Source organism: Miniopterus schreibersii, assembly GCF_964146895.1.
Source record: "Miniopterus schreibersii genome assembly, chromosome: 8".
Lineage (NCBI taxonomy): Eukaryota > Metazoa > Chordata > Mammalia > Chiroptera > Miniopteridae > Miniopterus > Miniopterus schreibersii.
The window spans coordinates 44,637,449-44,650,847 of record NC_138109.1 but is presented as its reverse complement, the minus strand read 5'-3'; positions in this window follow the sequence as shown (position 1 = coordinate 44,650,847).

Sequence of the window (13,399 nt, the reverse complement as noted above, 5' to 3'; positions counted from 1 at the left end):
CAAGAGATATAAACAGGTATTACCTTAATTTATATATTTGTCTCAAAAGTGGAAAAATTAGAAAGTTTAATTTTCATGAGTTATTTTATTACATCAGGCTGAATTCTCTAGGAGTTAACCTTGTGCGCCATGGCCAAAATAAGAGTATGTACAGGGCACTGGCTAGTTGTCGGTGCTCTAGCAACCCTGCTAAAATTAAACATTGTATTGTTTTTCGTATGCCTTGGATGATCAGTTTTACATGGGTTGAAAAAAAAATAGTATTGGTTTTATACAGACATGAATTTAGAGTCTGCTGTGTGTGTTTTTTTCCAGTGGCATTACCTCTGATTGAGCTGCTGGGCAAAATACAAACATAAGTCCGGTACAGCTGATCCTCTGCATAGGAATTCTCACTGGTGATGAGCATTAACCCTTATCTTAAGGTTTACATATCTGCTAACTTGATCTCATCGATTTAGGAAGTGGAAGTGTTTTTTAAATTAAAAAAAAAACACTCAGTATAACAAACTATTTAAAAATAGTGTAAAAAATAATTACATTTTAAAAATTAAGAGTATTTAGAATGATTCTTACCCTAAAATTTTAGTAAACAATTACTTATGAACAATCATAAATGTAAATATGCAGCAACAATGGATTACATATCTTTACAAGGAACAGAAGCATTAGTCTTAAAAGAAAATATTTGCCTAAGAAGAGAGATAAAGGCACAAACTGAATGTAAAATATCAGGCCACATCTACTTCGCTTTGAACAATTTTGTGGGGACTAGTGTGGTATTTTACTATCAGGATGCATGTTGATTTTTATTACTTACTTAAAAATGTTTTAAATATTTACTGCATTTTAAAAAGTAATACTTTTACAGTATTATTGAAGCTGAACATTATTTTATATAATCAGATTTAATTTTACATTGAAAGTCAGTGCAAAAACATGAATAGGATATAGTAAATAAATGCAAAATAATAAAGAGAAATAAAAAAATAACATCATAAAATTATCTTTTCTTTAAAAGAAAAAAAAAATATTTTTTGCTGTGTAACTCAAGTAGTTTCTTTGGCATGCCAGATCCCCAATTCTCATATAAAATGCTAAAATTTCCACTTTTAGCCCCTAGATTTGATCTTTAGTGCTGTTTTTTAATGAAAGGAACTAGAACCCTTGGAGTGGTGTGGCATATTAAGAGTAGTAAAACTCAGGATGAGACTGAATTATCTTACTGAAACTAAAAAGCAAGGACTTAGCCAGCCGGGCGTGGCTCAGCGGTTGAGCGTCAACCTGGGACCCAGGCGATCGGGGTTTGCTTCCCGGTCAGGGCACATGCCCGGGTTGTGGGCTTGATCAGTGACTCTCATCATTGATGTTTCTCTCTCTCTCTCTCCCTCTCCTTTCCTCTCTCTGAAATCAATGAAGATATATTTAAAAAAAAAAAAAAGCTAGGACTTTTTGTTTGTGTTTTGTACCTTCCTATACTATTTAGATGTTTATTACTGTGTATGCATATGTATAAGTACATAGTTATAAGTAAATAAAAATAAAACAAAACAAAACTATTGCTTATTATATAAGGCCACATTCTACAATAACAAGGTAAAAGCATTGGCACTTTTACGTCCCATGCCTCCTCACAGGCCTGCAGTAAGAGACTTATTTAACAGAAACACCATGGCAAGTATTACCAGTGGTTGGCATATGGAATGAAAATTCTCTTTCCCAAATGACTAATATCCACTTGTCTAATTGTCCTTTGGCTTATTCCTGTTGATCAAAGAAGATGCTCTCTGGGCATCATCAGCATGCCCTCCTTCTCTATTCTTTTCAGCTCCACAAGCTTCATACACAAATTTGTGGTCTCTGGTAAGTCCTCAAATATGTTATTGCCTCCCTTAGAGGCTGAAAGCTTACATACGGAATACGCATAACTTTGCCCACAAGAAAGGTGAAAAACGATTGAAGTTGTTATTTCCACAGTGGACTGGCAAAGCAGCTTTCCATTCAGGGGGTTTGTTTTTTTTGTGGGGGTTTTTGGGTCATTATTTATAGCATTTACCCCTTTATGTGATGTAAATGTTTCCACCATGGCTAATTTCAAGCTACCGACAGCTTAACATCTGGCTCACAAAACTCCTAAACAATTGACAAGCCCTCTCATGAATGTGAGCTAGCTTCAACACACTGCCGGCCCTGCTTTCCTCAGTTTGCCTTATCTCGGCCTTTCTCTATGGATTTTTACCTGCAAAAAAAAAAAAAAAAAATCAACTATGGTTGCCTTGGGAAACATTATTCCCTATAAATTCACAGGTCCCACTCTCTTTGCCACTCACTCCCTAAATTCTAGTTTATGTCTACATCCAATGTTGGAACAGAGGCTGAAATTATCAAGCTGGTATTTCCTTCTTGTTTATAAAACTTTTGCACACTATGTATGCAGATATTGATAGAAAGGAAATGAAAAGAGAAGGAAGGGAAGAAAAGACAAGACAAAGGAAAAGGAGAGAAGAGAGAAAAAATATCATTCTCCCTGTCTTTTATACACCTATTACTTGCTTCGTGTTACAGGCATTCTTGCACATATACTGTTATTTTCCCAAGTTAAAAATACCTTTAATACTTAACCTGAGTATCATTCATGCCAGAGTCTCCCACAGCATCCAGCTCAGTGCTTAGCCTGCAATGGGCCTTCAATAAATGTTTGTTAGAAAAAGCAATGGAATGAATGAATGAAAATTTTCACAAGAGAAATGGTTAAATAGAACAAGCTTGTTTTAATATCAAGTCACACAAGTAAGTAGTCAACATTCTGGCTTCTGAATCTCATTTTGTTTGCCATCAATTCACCATCGTCAAGTTGGAATTGCCAGCCCCCCATCAACATGCTCTTGCAGTGGCCCTACGGCCTGTGATCTTCTTCCTCTTATGGGGAGCACATAACCGACTGCCTTCTGTGTAGGATAATTCCTTTGTGCTTCACTGAAATAATCACTCTTTGCCAATAACAGATCATCTCTGAAGGAAGACTGGTGCTCAGTGTTACTTTTTTCTTCCAAATAAAGAGGGCAACCCATAGACTTTCTCAGCATGATATCACTATCAGAATGGATTATAAAACTGGATTTTATTTATTATTGTAGTCCCCCCTTGTCCTAAGGGGATACATTCCAAGACCCTCAGAGGATGCTTGAAACTGCGGTTAATACCAAACCTTTAATATACTATGTTTTTTCCCCTGTATATACCTATGATACAGTTTAATTTATACGTTAGACACAATAAGAGATTAACAATAACTAATAATAGAACAATTATAACAATGTACTGTAATAAAAGTTATGTGAATGTGATCTCTCTCTCTCTAAATATCTTACTGTACTGTACTCACCTTTTCACTTAAAGGAAACACTTTATGGTTTCTCTTTGGCAAATCTGAATTGCCAGCATCTTGCACTTGGAGCTGTTATTAAGTAAAATAAGGGTTACATGAACACATGCACTGCAATCATAGACAGTCAGTCTGATAAACAAGGCAGCTACTAAGCTACAACATGGATATATGTCAGGCAAAAGGATAATTCATTTCTAGGATGGTGCAAGCTCTATGGCAAGAGATTTCATCATGCTACTCAGAATGGCATGCATTTTAAAACTTGTGAATTGTTTATTTCTGGACTATTTCACTTAATATTTTTGGGCCATGGTTGACTGCAGGTAACTGAAACCATGGAAAGTGAAACCATGGGTAAGGGGGGACTGCTGTATTTTTATCATCAAAGTACTGTTAAGCGCTGTCTACTGATGCTGACATCAGTTAGTTCAGTGCAGATAGTCCAGTGCTTAGCTCTTTGAAATACTTTGAACATTTAACTCAGAAATATATTTTTTAGCTTTGTTATGCAAAAATGAACTATCCCCTCAAAATAGGAAGCAAAGACTAGTATAGCTTTTTTATTGTTATTGTTCACTTGCTTAATGTAGTAAATATGAGTCTTAAGCAGGTGAACAAGAAAAATCACATTTTATTATTATCTGTAAATCATTTAATTTATATTCTGAGAACCGCATCCCATAGTGTTAGCGAGAAAATCAACCTGAGTTATTTCTAGTCTTCCTTCCACCCCCAGGTTTGTGTTGAGGTTCTAAGATCTTACTCCAGGAACAAGCATTGGAACATTGATCACTAAGCTTCTGTCCATCTTGGTAACAGCTGGATTTTGCTAGAGCCACGTGACCCCATCAACTCTACCTTGTGCCATTGCCATGCCATGCTTAGGGCAGGGACTCTTTAACAAGGCTAGGACCCTAAGTTTGGCATCTAACCTACTGGTTCATCACCTGGAGATTACTCCTGAATCCTGCTACACTCTTGGGTGCTCCTAGGTAGGAAATGAATGGCCCCTCTCTTCAAGAATCTGCAGACCTGTCTCTTCCTCCACCTAGAGAAAGCTCTTTTTTCCCCCCGTGAGGAACCTTCTGTCTCTCCTGGTTGCACATGAGGATACAGTTTCCTCTCTCTTCAAATTCTATTATTCTCAGTAAGCAAACAGAAGCCAGGAAACCCTGCCAAAACCCTTTCATGGGCAAGGGGGTATGGAAATTGTTATCTGCTCAAACAGAGGACAGATAAGGGGGGAAATTCAAGGGGCAAAATGAACATCTTAAAATTTCAATTAATTTCTCAAAAAAAGTTCATGTTAACAAAATATCTATCAAACATCTCCCTTCTGTTTAGGAATATCTGTCCTTAGGGATTTCATTGCTTCAATGTAGGTGGCCTAGCTTTCTACCCTTGACTCTCCTCCCTCAAAATGCTAGCTTAGGGGCATTTCTGTCCTGTCTATGTACTTGTCCTGTGCCCAACAAAGATAACGTTCTGTTTATGTAAAGTAGAAACCGTTTAAGTAATGTAATTTAAGGGACACTAGGAAGGTCCATCCCCATTCATAGATACTCGTTTCTCTTTTACTGATGACTCTGATGTTACCTCTAGAGAAATCGGTTGTTTGGATTAAGGTTTAGCTACAGGGAACCTGAAAACCCAGGGATTCAACTATTTATTCAACAAACATTTATTGATGACTTATATATGACAGATACTGTGCTGGGCACAAGATATGCTACAATAAATAAACAGGTATGATCCCCTTCTCATAGAGTTTACAGTCTACTCAGGAAGAGAGACATGAAAAAACTAATTTCTAAAGTGATTATTTAATTACAATTATAAGGTCTATGAAAAGAAATGGAGTAGCTGTGAGCGTATGTAACAGAGGAACTTTCCTGATGAAGCAGCCTTCAGGCTAAAACTTAAAAAGTAAATGGAGCCCGGCCGGGCGTGGCTCAGCCTTTGAGCGTCGACCTAGGATCCAGGCGATCAGGGTTCGATTCCCGGTCAGGGCACATGCCCGGGTTGCGGGCTCGATCAATGACTCTCTCATCATTGATGTTTCTCTCTCTCCCCCTCTCCTTTCCTCTCTCTGAAATCAATAAAGATATATTTTTTTAAAAAAAGTAAATGAAGAGAAAAAGGTTCTAAAGCAATGCACCAAGCATATCTGAAGGCATTAAAATAGGCAGAAGGTTATTTAGGATTTAAAAAAAAAATCGTCTGATGGCTGAACCGTAGGTGAGGGAGAAAGTGCCTCACAGTGAGGCCACCAGAAGGTGAGCAGAGGCTAGCATCTGCAGAGCCTTGTAAACCATAGCAAAGATCTGCTCTTTATCAAAAATACCCTGAAGGGTTTAAGCAAAGCAATGAATGATCAAATCTCTATTTAAAAATTCTGGCTGCTGTGCAGAGAATGAATTGGAGGGAGGCAAGGACTGAATACGTAAAACATATGCCATTATCAGCGATTAGCATCCTAGTCTCTCAGATTCTTTCCAAGTAGCTGTTGATACAAGAGTGTGACAATTAGGACCCTTGGATTGAGACTGAACATGTTCACATATTCATAGAACTGTCCCTTTCTCTATACATCTCTCTTCTCTTTTTTTCTCATGTCTTTTTCTTATAATAAAGTCTCTACCAGGCATGTCAGTTCCATCTCCAGTATCCCGATTTTAATCAGGGAGGTTTATTTACCCTAAGACCTTGCCTATTTAAGCTGCATCACACTCTTACCTCTCATGCCTATGCCCATGGACTGGGGTCCTCCCCATGAACCCCAGTCTAGGGGATGGGCTTTGTTATCTGCCAACAGGTTCACCTGATAATGTCTTCTCCAATACTTCCAGTTACCCCACTGCAAGCCACAACCTAAATCTACTGCTTGCCATTCTTACTAACACCCTCCTAATTCAGGCTACTATGATTTCTTACCTCAATTATTTGAACATTCTACTGACATATCTTCCATCATCAAGTCTTGCTTCCCTCCAATGCCTTGGATCAGCATGAAAGATCTCTTTAAACCAAAAATTTTGCTGTGTCATTTCCCTGCTTAAAGCCCTTCAGTAATTTCACATTTCTTACAGACAAACTGGAAACTCCTCCTATGTCATTCAAGGCCCCACTTACCTTTTCAGTCTTGCCTCACACACCCTTTCTTTGTGCTTTATGCCCTAGTCACCCAAACTATTTAATAGTTTTATTAGAGGCTGGACCAGCTGGGGTGCTCACCTCACTGGAGCACATTAGAAATATTGGGCTTGCTAACTTGGATCCCCAACTCCTTATTTAACTGGCAAAATTGAAACTTGTGTTGCTCCTGGAAAAGGAGTCAGCTCCCACACATAATAAAAGTAGTGCCCTGGCCGGGTAGCTCAGTTGGTCAGAGCATTGTCCCAATACCCCAAGGTTGTGGGTTCGATCTCCAGTCAGGGCACATTCAAGAATCAACCAATGAATGCATAAATAAGTGGAACAACAAGTCAATGTTTCTCTCTCTTTCCCCTCCTCTCTCTCTCTAAAAATCAACAAATTAATTTTTTAAAAAGAAAAAAATAGTCTCCTTGTCCTCTGGACATACTGACCTGGTGTTTCTGCAAAATATTTTTAGAGTAACAGCTGAAAGTTGGCAGCAAGTTGAATTTACAAAACCAAATACAGTCATATATGGCATAGCGCTATTTATTAGGGATGAGTAGTTTATTTTATTATCTAAGTTTTGCATTTTTAATACTGCTCCTGAGAAGTTCTTTTGTTCAAAACACACTCACAAACTGGAGAAAGAAGAAAATAGGGAGTATTTCACGGAATTATTCTACAATATCAATTCTGCCTTGACCCAGATGAAGCGAATTACTAAGTGAATGTGTTTTGCATATAATTTGTATAATAAAAAAATCTATTTCGCCTTGGCCCCAAGAAATAAATACTGAACAAGCTTCATGCCCTCATGCTATTGCCTACTCAGCATAAACAACACGCCTTTCAGGGGGCCTTCCCTGGCCCGTAGTGTAAGGAAGGTCCCTCTTTTATTCTTCCATCTCCCCACACTTCTCATCATTTTACTGGGTATCCATTCTATTTTGTGTATCTGTTCTAGATCTTAAGCTTCTGAAACAGGATATCTTATCTTTGTTTTGTTAACTTATATATCCCAAGCACCTAGACCAGTGCCTAGAACACAGAAGAGCCTCAATAAATATTGAATATATAAATGAACATGTGAATGAACAAATACGTGAGTAAAAGAGTGCTCCATGTTAGAGCTCCCTGGTCCCTTGCTGAGATGCCCCTGTCATTTATCACCATGGCCTCCGGTTACCTGTTCTGCCTGAAGCTGTGTCCATGAACTGAGTTAATGACAAGTCTAGAGTTAACTACAGCTCCTGCCACACATACCCAGGCACATGACAGTTTTAAACACTGGCTATAGGAAAAGTAAATGCTAAGACACTAAACACCATGAACTGTCTCCTACATAATTTTGTTTGTAGCTGAACCTCCTGGCATTTCTCCCCAGTTTTCACAGGGAAACCTCCAGGCATTAGCAAACAGTTAAATTAATGAAGCCCCAGCTCTGCAACCCCCAAAGGGTGCTTCCAGTGAATTTAAAGGTATAGAGAATGTCAGGCCAAGGTAGCTGTCTGGGAAATTATTGATGGACTATGAAATAAGCAAAGTTTTCCCCTGGCTGACTCAGTCACTCCAGAGTTGCAACATACACTTACTATATGCAGGACATTGGATTATCTTTTACAAACGTTACTTAATTTAAAAAACATGAAAATCTTACAAAGTAGATATAACTATATTATACCCATTTCACATATGAGAAAACTGAAGTTCAGGGAAGTTCAATTGTCCAAGGTCATCCAGATAGGAAATGGCACAGCCAGAATATCTACTGATTGAATCTAGCTGATTCCAGTATACAGACAAAAGGCTTGTGTTCTCTCATTCCCACTCCCCTAGTCAACTTTTGGAAGAAATGCAAGCTAATTTCAAATACCAAAACAAGTTAATAAGAAAAATAATCTTTCTGTTTATGATGTTATAATTCTTCATCTCGGGTTATTTTCAACCAGCTGTTGCATGCTCTACTTTTGTGTAAATAATATTCCTTTAAACAGAAAAGATGTCTCATTGTTTACATCTAAAATAAATTCAAAATGATTAGGAAGCATTCAGGAAAAAAATCTAAGCAAAAGACTTTGAATGCTTTCTATAAAGTATATGAAATAGAATCACTGAAGGATCTTGCCACCCTTTTAGAAAGAAATACACAAAATGTGCCCAAATTATTATCATTCATAATAGTTTTATTAATGAATTTTTAATGCTGTGGTTAAGCACAAACAGTTCATGAATTATGGAAGATTCCATGGGGAAAGAGGTCAGCATTTTAGTTAAAGGAGAAAATAATTTAGAAGGTGCTGGAAGTGATACTGACTAGCAGAAAGTATTATGATGGTGGAGGGGAGGGGAAAAGGAGAGTGACAGCCCCCAAAGAATGAATTAGGGTCACTCTTCCTGCTTGAGAACTTGGAGAAGAATGTGAGGGCACGTGTGTTTTGGAAGGACTAAGTGTGAAACACATTCTATATTAATATCACACCCTGAGCCATGAGAAACAAAGCCAGTGAAGGTGACATTTATAAAGCTAACATTTATTGAGCATTTAGTACATGCCAGGATCTGTGCTAGGCTCTTTACATGGCTCCTTACAGATTTAAAGAGGAGTTCAAAATAAATGAAAGACAGTTTGAGGGGATCAAAGTTGCTTTCATTTGAATTAGAGATTTAAAAAAACACAATTGTTAAATATTTAGACCTTTACAACCAATAAATAAGAAATCTGTGTAGACTTGTTATATCTCCAACACTTCACTAAGGATTATAAGAAGTTAAGAAAAAAGTACACTCTGACATCAGAGGGCCATATAATCTATGAAGGACTTAAATCTGACAAGTGAACATAAAATATAGTAATAGGTCAGAAAGAGAATAAATTTATATGGCTCTTAGGGTCAAGTGAGGCAGGCGGGACTTGATGCAGTCTTTGAGGGTAGATCGTATGGGAATTAGATGAGTGGCGGCAAAGGAGAGAGACCTCTAGACCAAAGGTACCCCAGAGCAAAGCAACACAGATGTTCGCTGTGACATAAAGGCCATCAGATGTGCCTGGTTGGAAGTAAGGACAGGCTCTGGGGAGAAATGGGGAAGAGTAAGACCTATAAATTGGACTGAAATTATAGCAAGCCTTAAAATATTTTAATTAATTAAAATATAAGGCACTTGAACTCCAGTCAATCTTTTCAGTTGCTCTGTCGTTCCACTTATCTCACCAAAACCCAAGTGTGTAACTGCCCACCCACTGACTTAGTAACTTTCGATCTGCATTCACTCCCAGTTCCCAGTAGCTTTATGCTCAACAGGTGCTCACCAGCCCCAGCTAGGACTGAATAGGCTCAGGGCAGTTCCATACCCCTTATGTGGACGTAAAAAGGCAGTGCCCTAAAAGAGGTTTCTTTTTCTAACAATAGCATCCCTCTGCATGGAGACCTGCCCCTCCGTGCATTGCAGCAGCTTCCCTGGCCCTTCGTGCCTGCATCCTAGAGAAAGGCACGGGCTCTGCCCTGTAGAGAGCCCAGACTCCTTCACTCGAACCCTGGATTTCATCAGCCTAGGATGTAAGATATAACCTGTAGGCACATTTCACCCATAAACCCAGCCCATGGCTGTCCCGATCTTCTGAGAGTCTCTTTAAATAGAGTGTCGTGTACGAGCAAAGCAGTTTGCTCTCTCGCATTTACTGGGGGGTAGAGGGCATGTTTCCCACAGACAGAACAGTGTGAAAGTGAAAGCTGGACTCCAGGACAACTCGGCGCCCTTCCTGCTCTCACAGCAAGGCCCCTGTGTCCAATGTGCTGAGTTTCACATCAACAGTAGTCATTAGGTGGGAAAAGGGGCTCCTTGTAGCCACTGTGGACTGTCATAGTAAAAGATATTGGCAGCTTGAGCACTGTTAGATGGTGAATTTGTCACCCTAAATAGGACAATGCCTAAAAGTGATAAAGAAAATGAAGCAAACGTCCGACATTAGATCTCCCTTATGGTATTTTCATAGAAATTGGAAGACACCACATAATCCTTAACCTCAGGAAAACACAGGAAAAGAAAAATATAGTCCTCAGTGACATGGACTTTTATAGCAGGCTGGGATACCAGGATTATTACAACAATTCCCTTTCCAGGTGAAGGAACTGAGGCCTAGAAAAGTTTGGAGATTTGACCCGAGCTCACCTAGCTTTTAGAGGCAAGCACACTATTTGGACAACATCCCAAATATCTTACTTTTTCCAGTGATGCCCCGCTAATAACAGCAAAGGTCTGCAGTCCACAAAACAATAGGACATACACATTTGATGTTTATTGCAGCTCTGGGAGGGTAGTATTATTGTCCCCTTTTCACAGACCCAAAACCCAAGGTTCAGAAAAAAATCAGCTGACATCTTCAAAGAGCTCAAGGAAAAGGTAGGACTCCCCCTGCATCTTCTTTCTGCCCAAGAGACTGAGTCAGTTCCCAGGCCCATGTTGCCTGTGTTGCAGCTAAAATGCCATGGAAACACCCTCTCCATTTCCCAATTGCACCTTTACAGAAGAATGTATCTATTCCAAGGAGGCAACTGTTCATCAGCCGCTTCATTCAGCACATAGGTATTGAGTACCTACTACACACCAGGCAATTATTTAGATCACGAAGACAGAGCGGTAAAAACAATAGACAAAGTCACTGCCTTCCTGGAGACAAAAAATAAACAAAACCAGCCTTGGCCAGTGTTGCTCAGTGGTGAGAGCGTCGGCCTGCACACGGAAGGGCAGCAGGTGCGATTCCTGTCAAGGGCACATACCTGAGTTGCAGGTTCACTCTCCAGCCTTGGTTGGGTGCATGCAGGAGGCAACCAATCGATGTCTCTCTCACATAGATGTTTCTCTCTCTCCCTCCCTCCCACTCTCTCTAAAAAAATTTTTTTTAATTAAAAAATTTTCAAAATAAAAACATAATGTATGTGCAGGTGGAAAAATGAAGTATAAAAGAAATATAAAGTAAGCTAAGAGAATAGAAGGTATTGAAGATCTCAATTACTAGTCACCCAGGGGCTCTGTCCCAACCTGAGCAAATCAGCACGCACAGATCTGACCTACAATGACCCATAAGCAATAGTAAAAAGCCCACATCCCAGATCCTTAGGGGTCAACAAACTATATTCAGAATTTCCAATAAATAAATTAAAAATAAAAGTATAAGTTGAATATTTACTAAAAGAGAAAACTATGGAAACTATTTTTTAACTTATAAATTACATCAACTCTATGAAAGCACAGACTATCTAGAGCTAATCATAAATCCTAACTGACAGATATACATTCATAAACATGGGGACCCCAGTCACTACTTAATAAATGACATTTGTCTGGTAGATAAAAAAAAAGAATCCTTCCAAAAATTAGGGATTATACAAAGTAGTCCTGGGTCCCCATAAGGGTGGAATTCATCATGCATCCTAAGACAAAGAGGGAATCTCTGCCCTGGTACCTCTTGGAAATAAGCTTTGCTCCTTCAGCCTCTGGGCTGACTGCTCTGAAAACAACCTAGACATGTCCTTATAGCTGGCACTGCTGGAGTGCCAGGTAAACCTGAGTATTCAGCAAAATAGGCATAGCCATTATGACCTTCTAGAGCCTTCCTCATTCACATGAGTACTTACTCTTCCCATCCCAATATTTCCTCAGGAGCCAAAGTACCTCATGTGGCGCTTGCTGCCCACAGCCTGCAACTGTGGTACCTTCTTAAGGCTGCTCTCTCCATGCTCAGAGAAACACCACTAATTAAGCACCACATTAAGAGCTTTATACATGTTGTATGTTGTGTTATTTACTCCTCAACACAACCTGATGAAGTAAACACAGCTAGTTTCATTTTGCAGATGAAGAAATTGATGTTTATGGAGATTAAGTATCATGCCTGTGGCCACACATGCAGTCTCTTTCTCCTTCCAATGTAACATACTATGTGATCAGCTAAAGTATGAAGTGAACGGTAAGATCTAGATTTTTACAGAATATTTCAATACCTTTAAGACAGTAATAGTCAAAATGTATTTATAAGCATTGCAAAGACTTTTATTGTTTACAAATTTCTTGTACATTCAATGTCATAGTGATGAGTCAGCAAGGTAAAGAAATCATGAGCCCTCACCATTCTCAAAAAGAAATTTAGTTTCCTGTGTACATTCTTTAAAAATTTAAAGTTTGTAATGTTTAAACTTTGGTAAGTATGAAGAATAAAGGAGGTATCATTTAGGATTCTTTTCTTGACAATATTGTTATGTTTATATTTTCCCTAAAAATATAAGTACAGTCATGTTTTTGGTCAAATAATGAAAAAATAAAGTTTGTATTTAAAATATACAACAGTGAGAGCTAATTAGAAGCTAGTCAACATGATCTAGCTAGAGAAATGTTTTGGTTTCTAGTACCGTCTAGAAACCTCAATAGTTTAGAAGTACTTCAGCTAATGCAATTTTAGACCTCATTTAATCCTTGCAACAACTACAAGATGAGAATTATGGTCCTCATTTTACAAGTGAGGTAACTTAGGCTCAGAGAAGTAAAAAAATTCCCAAGTGACAGAGTCATCATTTGGACTTCGGTGGATCTCTCCCCAAGGTTTGTGCTCTTAAACACTCCAGGGCGTTTTATGTGCCTCACTCTTACAACCAAAGCCCACACCTTACACAGGGTCTGACTTTATACATCTCTGAGCAGTGCCAGGGGGCACTCAAGACTAGGCACAGAGCAGTTTCTGTTACAGATGAACAATAATATTGAACAGTCAGGACCAGGCACTCTCAGAAGAGATAAATACTTAGACCATCACTTTGAAAAACCAAAAACATTTTAAGTGTTAAATGCACTCTGCCAATCATAGCAATGAGAATGAATCAT